Below are 8,754 nucleotides of genomic sequence, written 5' to 3'. Positions count from 1 at the left end.
TATTTATCATTGTTGCTAGAAATGTGAAATCTCTCTTAAACTACAGAATTGTTATAGTAATAATCCCAAAGTAATAGCTAACTATGAGTACTTAATATGAGCTAGAAGCTTTGCTCAGTACTTTTGTGGGTTGTCTTGTATAAATTTCCCAACAGCCTTATGAGGTAGGTAAAATAATTTACTAATTCTTATCCTAGGGATCACATTGGTAAAGATTTTTATTGAGAACTTACTATGTGCCAGGCACTGTTCTTTGTGCTTTACATGTTTTAACTTACTTACTCCTCACAACTCTGCATAAAAATGGTGCTGTCATTATTCTTATTTTAGGGAAGAGAAAACTAAGGCACAGAGTTGAAGTTACTTGTCCAAGATCACACAGCTCTAAGTGACCTAGCCAACACTCAAACTTGGACAGCCTGGCTCCAAACTCAGTCTCTCCCTTGCTAAATGGCTGCTCAATACTAACTAAATTTACTCTGACCCTTTTATGTGCTAGACATTGTGCAAAGTGATCTTCACGTGTTATCTCGTTAAATTATTCCTCCATGGGAGCTCATTCTTGTTCCTGTTTTTCAGATGAGGAAAGTAAGGCACTGGCCACTTGTTTAGGGTTTGGAGCTGGAATTCAAAACCTAGTCTTGCCTAACTTCTGAGCTCACATGCTTTCCATTTTATTGCACAGGAAAAGATGATGTGGCCTCTGTGGTAGACTTAATTATGTATCCACTCAAAAGGCATGTTCTTAATCGTAATCCTGTGTGTGTGTGAATTTATTTGTAAATAAGTTGTTGAAGATGTTATTTTTAGTTATGGTGTGGGCCATCAGGGTAGACTGTAATCTGTATTACTGGAGGCCTTATAAAGAGAAGAAACCAGAAGCCAGAAGTCAGAGAAAGCCACGGATAGGAGCCAAAAGCCGGAAGTCAGTGGAAACCGGAAGAGCAGACAGAAGGGGAGGGCATTGCCATGTGAACAGAGAGAAACAAGGCGAGGAATCCCAAGGATTGTGGGCAGCCAGCACCAGAATGCACAGACTCCCAGAGAAAGAGAGCCTTGCAGATATCTTGATTTGGATTTCTTCTAGACTCAAAACTGTAAGCCAATAACTTCTTGTTGTTTAAGTCAACCTACTGTTTGGTATTTGTCATAGCAGTCTGGCACACGAAGACAGCCTCTAAAGGTGCATATTGACTCTGAGGGAAAAGTATGTCCACTGTGGGAATTAAATTACTCTGGCCTTGAAATAGGAGAAATGCCCTGTTAACACAGTATGCTGCACATCAGGTCACAGAGGGAAGAGTGGAGAACTAAATGGCTTCTTCTCTGTTTATCTCCCTCATTTTCCAGGGTGCTGGCCTCAGAAACACAGATTAAAGAGGCAAAGCTGCCATCTGCAGGAAACTAGCTCGAGCAGGTGTTCATCAATCTGGGTTCTAGCAAGTTTCGCTTGCTCAGGCTGGAAGATGTAGTGTCAGAGTCCTATCCTCATGGGTCCTGATTCCATCAGTTTTTTATTATTAGTATTATTATTACTACTACTACTACTATTATTATTGTTATTATAGTTTTTGGTTATTTGTTTAGGCCAGTGGTTTGAAAAGGCATCTGTGCCAAGTGAGAATAGAAACACAAGAGAAAACTATTCTTACAAGCAGGAAAAACTGCTTGTAGTTTTTCCTGTTATTCATTTTGAAGTTTCCTTTTCCTTACTATTGAACATTGTTTAAGGAATCATTTTTCAGGGCTTTATTCAGTTACTATTTTACTAAGTTGCAATAATTTCTATTTTCTTAAATTTATTTTTTGATATACCATTCATAAACACAGCTTTCCACAGCCACCTTTCAAAAGTTTGGTGATAGTGTCAGCCAGCCTGGTGCATGCACTGTGCAAAAGACATTTCTCCTGCAAAAATGTGTTTCATTTTCCTGAACTATAGACACAATTGCCACTTTGTTTTGTTTTGCTTTGTTTTAGAAATAAATCTTTTTATCCCATAAACTGTTGTCATTGTGTGTGTGCGCGCGCATGTGTGTGTGTGTGTGTGTGTGTGTGTGTGTGTGTGTGTGTATTATCACAAATTGACTTACAAGACTGGCTATAGCCTCTCCACCAGGACAAACTGTGAATGGTGCTCCCTATTCAGCACAAAAACACACAACCAGACGCAGTGGCCCTGTTCAGGAAACTGTGAGTAGACACCACCTAAAGTGGAAATTCTGTGGGAATCTGGTGAAGCCACATAGAGCTCCCTGTGCCACAGAAAGGGAGCACTTAAGCAGAGAATTTAGTAACAGGAATTTATTATTCTTTGCTCCGCCCCCCCATTCTATTTTCAAATCTTTGCCTTATTTCCAGATTTTAGCTCTATGACTTTTAAATTCTTTGCTCTGCTATTGCAGAACCTGAACAGACATGCAAAATAATATATTTACCTATGTGCGCAAGAAATCAGTTGATGCCTGTTTGAAAGGGGTTCAATTTATTTTAATTTTTTAAAATTGAAGTTTTCTGGGAAATTGTTGCTGTGGGGTAAATTTAGTTTATTTGACCACAGGGTTAGTTTAGTGTTGCTTCTCTTAGTTGAAATACGTAATGAAGAGTCAGAGATGGAAAATTAGATGATTTTTTTGCTGATTAGACTTGGTTAGCTAACGTAGTTTTCATATATATCTACAAAAATTGCCATCCAATCCCAGAATTATAATAATAAGAAAGTCTAGGAAGGAGGTAATCTGATTCACTTTCCTGGTTTGGTGCAGACACAGTCTAAAGATCAAATAAAATGAACCAGCACTCCATCACCTTTTGCTTTTAACCAGTAAACTTGCTTTGCAAATTTTCCAAGTGCTCAGCAAAAGTTCTTCTAAATGGAATTTTCTCTTTCCTGGCTTAGATCCTACAAGCTAAACACAGTTGAATTATCTGATGCTTCCTCTTTTCTACTTTCAACCTCCTGGTGGGATTGCAGGAGGTTTTAATGTTCTATATAGATAAATAAATATAATATATATATATATAATTTTATATATAAAATGTGATGAATTTAACAATCAGGAAAAACAAGATGCAATAGTAAGTGTACAGGGAAAAGTTACCTGGCACATAGTAGATATGCAATAAATTTTGTTGAATTAAAGTAAAATATATTTTAATAACTGAGTTATAAAAATATCAAGATGACCCTTGATTTAAAAAGTCTTAGATAGACTTTGAGGATAACTTTATGCACAAATATTTATTGCAGAGATATAACAATGAAATAAATGGGAACAATCTAAAAATGTATTAATAAGAGAATTGAGAAATAAATGGTATATCCATAAAGAGATATTATGCAACTTTTTAAAATATATTTGTAATGAGTTTTTAAGGATACGGGGAAATGCTCATGATAATGTTAACTTTATAAAATGAAGGGATATACTAAATTGTATTTCAGTACAAGTTCAACTCTATAAGGAAACAAATGCACAGAAAAAAGAAACTGGTAGGAAGTATGCCGAAATATTAATAGTGTTTTTGTGTGGTGAGACTATTGATTTTTTTCTGCTTCATTTCCATATTTCACTTTGTCTCAACTAATAAAATGTGTATTACTTTGATAATTAGAAAGAATTTAAAACTAGAGTAACATTTCTACACAAAAAATTAATTCATATAACAGCTCAAAATAAAAAATTTGGAAATTTATGATTTAAGCTAAACCTACTAAGTGGTTTTGAATATAGTCCCTAAGAATGAAGTAGCTGAGATCCAATAACCCCTGCAGATAATTTATTTTAAAGTAAAGCCAATTAAAAAAATTCATACTTACCTTCAATTTCTTTGGTTTCAATTTGAATCCATTATGAATAATTGACTTTGTAGAAATGTGTGCTCTTGTGTCATATTGTAACAAATTTTTCTTTTACTAAACAGCCTAGTCCTTTCATCCTTCTCTCTCCTCCATGTGTTTTGTTTTATTATTAATTATTTTATATTTTTCATCTCAAGTTCTTGGAGTGCTATTTCCTCCATTTTTTATGTATCTAGACTCTCCTACATGATGCATCATATCCTCATGTGATCTGTAATTTCTAATTGTGAGCACATCTTTAGCAAGGCATATTTTTTCTTTGGATGGTCCATGTGTCTTGAGCTATAAAATTGTCCCCAAAGAGAGATTGTGTGTTTGCTTCTGTCAGGGTTCTTGGAGATTTCATCTTGTTCAGGATCCATTTTTATATTAATTTTTGGATTTGGAGTTCTCACACCATGTGGGCAGTATAAATTCAGAATTATACTTTTGCATGGGGTTTTAATTTTTCAAGGAAGATTGTCTGACCCACAAAGTGCCCCAAACACAATCTTCCTTTATGCCATGGGTGTGTGTGTCTGATCTCCTTTCCACAAAGCGGTCAGCTCTCCCAGCCTTCTGATTTTAAGCAGCGGTCTTGGTTCCAGTTGCCTACTGACTGTGAGTTCTTGATGATAGCCTTCATCCTTGTATAGAGGCTAAAATGCCAGCCCGTTGCCATTAGGAACTATGTTTGGGAACAATTTCCCCTAGACTTTTTTCATGCCACCTCGTAGACTTACCACTCTAGGTTTGAGTTCCATCTTCTTTTCTGGGTGTTTATTACCTTTCAAAAGCTATTTATTATTATTTTCTAAATTATTGTGTTTTATTCAGAAATCCTATGTTTGGAGTGGAAAAAGTTCTATAATATTTCCCTGGATTTTAAGCCATGAAGAGGTTCTCTGAACAGGAGCATCCCAGAACATGTTAGCTCACCTGGTGTGTTGCCATCCATTCCGAAGAGGGTCACAAAAAGTTAGTTCTTAACAATAGAGAATCAAAGTTTTCCAAATTTTTACCTTTTGAAATAAATTCAAGACTCTTCCTGAATAATAACATGATCCTCACTCACTTGAATTCTTTACTGTGCTGAAATTATCTGAAAATACCATTTTTCATGTGTGTTGTTGCAAAAAGCTAGGAACTTATTTTAGGCTGTATTCATGACCATTTTAGGCATTCTCAGAAGATGTCACCAACCCAAAACCCTTATCAAATTAATTCTAAAAATGTAAACACCATGCTTCATTAATGACCAATTGAAAATGAGATTTACTTTCTGTATCTTTCCCAAGATTTTTATGATTAATTCCACAGTTCAGTTTCACCCAAATGAAGGATAATTGGAAAGCATGTGCTGTAGTTGCCCAGTTACCATAATAGGAAAATGAATCAGGCATCTTCCCTCATCACAAGTCCAGTTGTGAGTATATACAAAGAGCCCAGTAAAAGGAAAATGGAACCTACCTTAGTGGGGCATCCCTAACCTTGTATCTTTTCTCTATGTCAGCGACCTCTCTTGCTCCTGAGATCTCTGGCCTTTGCAGCCACTTTTCTCTTTACTGGTGCAGGGAAATTTAAGTGAGAGCTGGATGGAGATAAGCAGAACCAGGGACAAGCGATTGGTAGGCTCTGATTTTTATCTACATCACTAAAATGAGTTTTCCTCAATCATATGATACCTCAACAGAGAGGTATGGTAAGAATTATCTTTTTTAAAAAATACAAGACAATAAACATTAAATATGTTCCTTGACTGTGTTGGACATCACCAGGATTTTTGTAAGCTATTTTTAATCTATCCCCTTATTTGACTGTAAGAGACTCCACTAAGGAGTCTGCATGTTTCATGGCAGCAGCTGTCTGGGGCTGGCTGATGCCAGGCCTGGAAGACTTCGAAGGCCATAGAACCTACAGCTTCTCCCCTGGGCGAACCTGGGGCATCTAGTTCAGCCCTATCTTAAACCTTCCTTGACTCAGGTTTCCCTTTTGCATCCAAGATCTTGATCTTGCATTTCTCTCTAAATTTTCCTTCTCTTAGCTCAGCTAATGAGTCCAACCTTGTCATTTCGCTTCTTCCGTGTCTCAGCTCCACCACTACTGAAATTCCCACACATACCACTACCTTCCCACCATAAATCTTCCCTCTGTTGTTCCTGAAACGAGTTTACGTGGGCTTCCACATGAGCCAAGTGCACATTTATCACTTAGGCTTGTGCTGACCATCGGCCACAATTTTCTAAGTCATAACAGATGAACCAGCATGATTCATGCAGGAATGGCAGGAATGAGTGTGACAAATCTTCGGAAAGACAAACATGACTTTGCACCTCACTTGTGATGGGAAAATAATCCAACATTCGAAAGGCATCTGAATTTATTAGGTTGGTGTAGCTAGCTGTAGCTACTAATATATAGGGTTTTTCTTACAGTCTTAAAAAAACAGTTTTATTGCATGCCAGCCCTTGTCATTTATTGCTTCCTATGACTATAAAAGCTGGAAAGAGCACAGTATACCTTGAATGGCTGACTTGAACTTGTGATTTATTGGACCAGAAACATGCCCTCTAACCACAGCACTTTAATTTATGGTCAAAGTTGGTTTGACAATAAATAAAAAAACATAATTAGAGAGCCTGTGGGAAATTAAGCTGTTTCCCTAAATGAGAGTTTCTCATTAATTATTATCTTAAATTAAATTTCTACCCTGTAACTTCATAAAGGTTCTGAAGATAAGTCCAATGGGCTAAGTAGGTCCTTAAAAGGCCAAGAAGTCTCTTCCTACTGCTTCAGTCCTGATGAATAGGATCCACCCAGGGACATGCTTATGTGTGAGAGAAGGAAGCAGCAGGGAGAGGCAAGGGAAGGGGCCATGAGCAACAAGCAGTAAGACTACGCAACAGCAGCTTAATGGAGAGAGGAGAGAGGTCAGGTCCCCAGCTGGGGACCTTGTACCTGTGCAGAGAAACTGTGCTGCAGCTTCAGCTCAGGGAGAACCTAAGAGAAAGAGATTTCCAAGGTAATGACACTGAGGGATGGCTGGCATTCAATTTTGTGTAGGGATAGACTGGAACAGGCTGAAGAGAAGAGCCACTGAACTTGGCAGAAAAAAATAATCGTATGGGATTACTGATTTATTTGCAGTACTTACCAGACATATTGGATTGGGTTTTAAATCTATTTTATTGAATCAAAAGAATTAGTAAAGGCTGGGACAATGACTATTGTGGAAAAAGGGGTAGAGTTTTGCTCTTACAGGTTCTTATTTAAGAATCTCATAAAAACATCCTGGGTAGACACAATGTGGAGAGAGAAGGGGCAGTAACAGTAGGAAGAAGCTGAAAAATGTCTTCAGCTGATAAGGAGATCAAAAGATAAAATGTTGAACTCCTTTCAACTGGTATTTCTCTTAGAATTTTAACCTTTTTTTAAATCCCACTATCCCCAGGCAATCCTGAAAATAATAATTTATTTTCCATTTAATGACTGACAAAGAGCTATCAATTTCCCATATTGGACATTTCTTCACATAAATCTATTCTACTATAGGGAGAGTATAAACCACACTTAGAACAGTCAGACTCCGTCCTCTTCCTTTGCCCCCTTCTTCTCCCTCCTTTGCCGATGACTTCTTCATCCTCTGCCACCATCGTTGTCTTTTTCTTCCTCTTCTTCTTCCCCTCTTCCTCTTCCTCTTCCTCTTCTCCTCCTCCTCCTCTTTCTCCTTGTCCTCATCCTTCTTCCTCTCCTCCTCTTTCTCCTCCTCCTCCTCTCCCTCTCCATTGCCTTCCCTTCTTTCCTTTCTCTTCACTTCTGAACAACTCAGTCCTAAAGCCGGTAGGTGGGAGAGAGCAAGGAATGTATCTGTGGCAGTAGTGTGTGGTGTGAGGGGTCTGTGCGGGCCCAGGTAGGTTACCAGAATCTGAGCAGGGTGGAAGGTGCCCCATCAGAGGGGCTGCCTGGTGAAGAGTGTCAGAGCTACAGTGGGGTGGAGGGATCGTCCTCTCCAAGAGGCAGCCTCAAGTGGTGGTGAGAAGGGGACCTAGCCTAAGTAGTGGGGAGGTAGCATTGTCAGATTTAGCAAACACAGAACAAAACAAATCATGATGCCCAGTGAATATGAATTTCAGATAAACAAAGAATACTGTTTAGTATGAAAATGCCTCAAAATCTTGCATGCATCAACTTTAACTGGGCATCCTTTATTTTATGAGGCAAGCATCTACATGGAGGGCAGCCTTGTATGGGATGTTGAAACTCAAGTGGGGTGAAGAGGGCATCCATGAGGGAGGAAGATGGCTTAAAACAACAGAAATTTATTCTCTCAGAGTTTTGGAGGGTAGAAGTCTGAACTCCCTCCGAAGGCTCTGGGGAAGAATCCTTCCTTGCCTTTTCCAGCTTCTGGTGGCTACAGGTGTTCCCTGGCTTGTGGCTGCATAGCTCCAATCTCTGCCTCCAACTTCACACGGCCTTTGTTCTGTCTGTGCCTTCTCTTCTGATTCTTATAAAATAATCCAGGTTGATAACACTCTGAGATCCTTTAATTATATCTGCAAAGACCCTTTCTCCAAATTAGATCACACTCGGGCTCTGAGAGTTAGGATATGGATATATCTTTGGGGGGGGGGGCACCATTCAACCCATTATAGTTAGTTATGTACAGGGAATTGCTCATATAAGCTAATATTTTAAAGATAATGGAAGCCTAGTTTCTATTGGAGAACAAATATGAGAAGTCACTGGGTTGGAATTAGATGTATCAGTATGAACTCATGGCTTTCAACATATACAGATAAATATAGAAATAATTTTAGATATAAATGTCTGCCTCTGTGTGTGTGTGTGTGTGTGTGTGTTGTGTTGTGTTGTGTGTATACTTGCCCACTACTCAGCAACATCTGAATAGCAAT

This window comes from Choloepus didactylus, chromosome 9, assembly GCF_015220235.1.
Source record: "Choloepus didactylus isolate mChoDid1 chromosome 9, mChoDid1.pri, whole genome shotgun sequence".
Taxonomy (NCBI): domain Eukaryota; kingdom Metazoa; phylum Chordata; class Mammalia; order Pilosa; family Megalonychidae; genus Choloepus; species Choloepus didactylus.
This window is presented reverse-complemented; position numbering follows the sequence as displayed.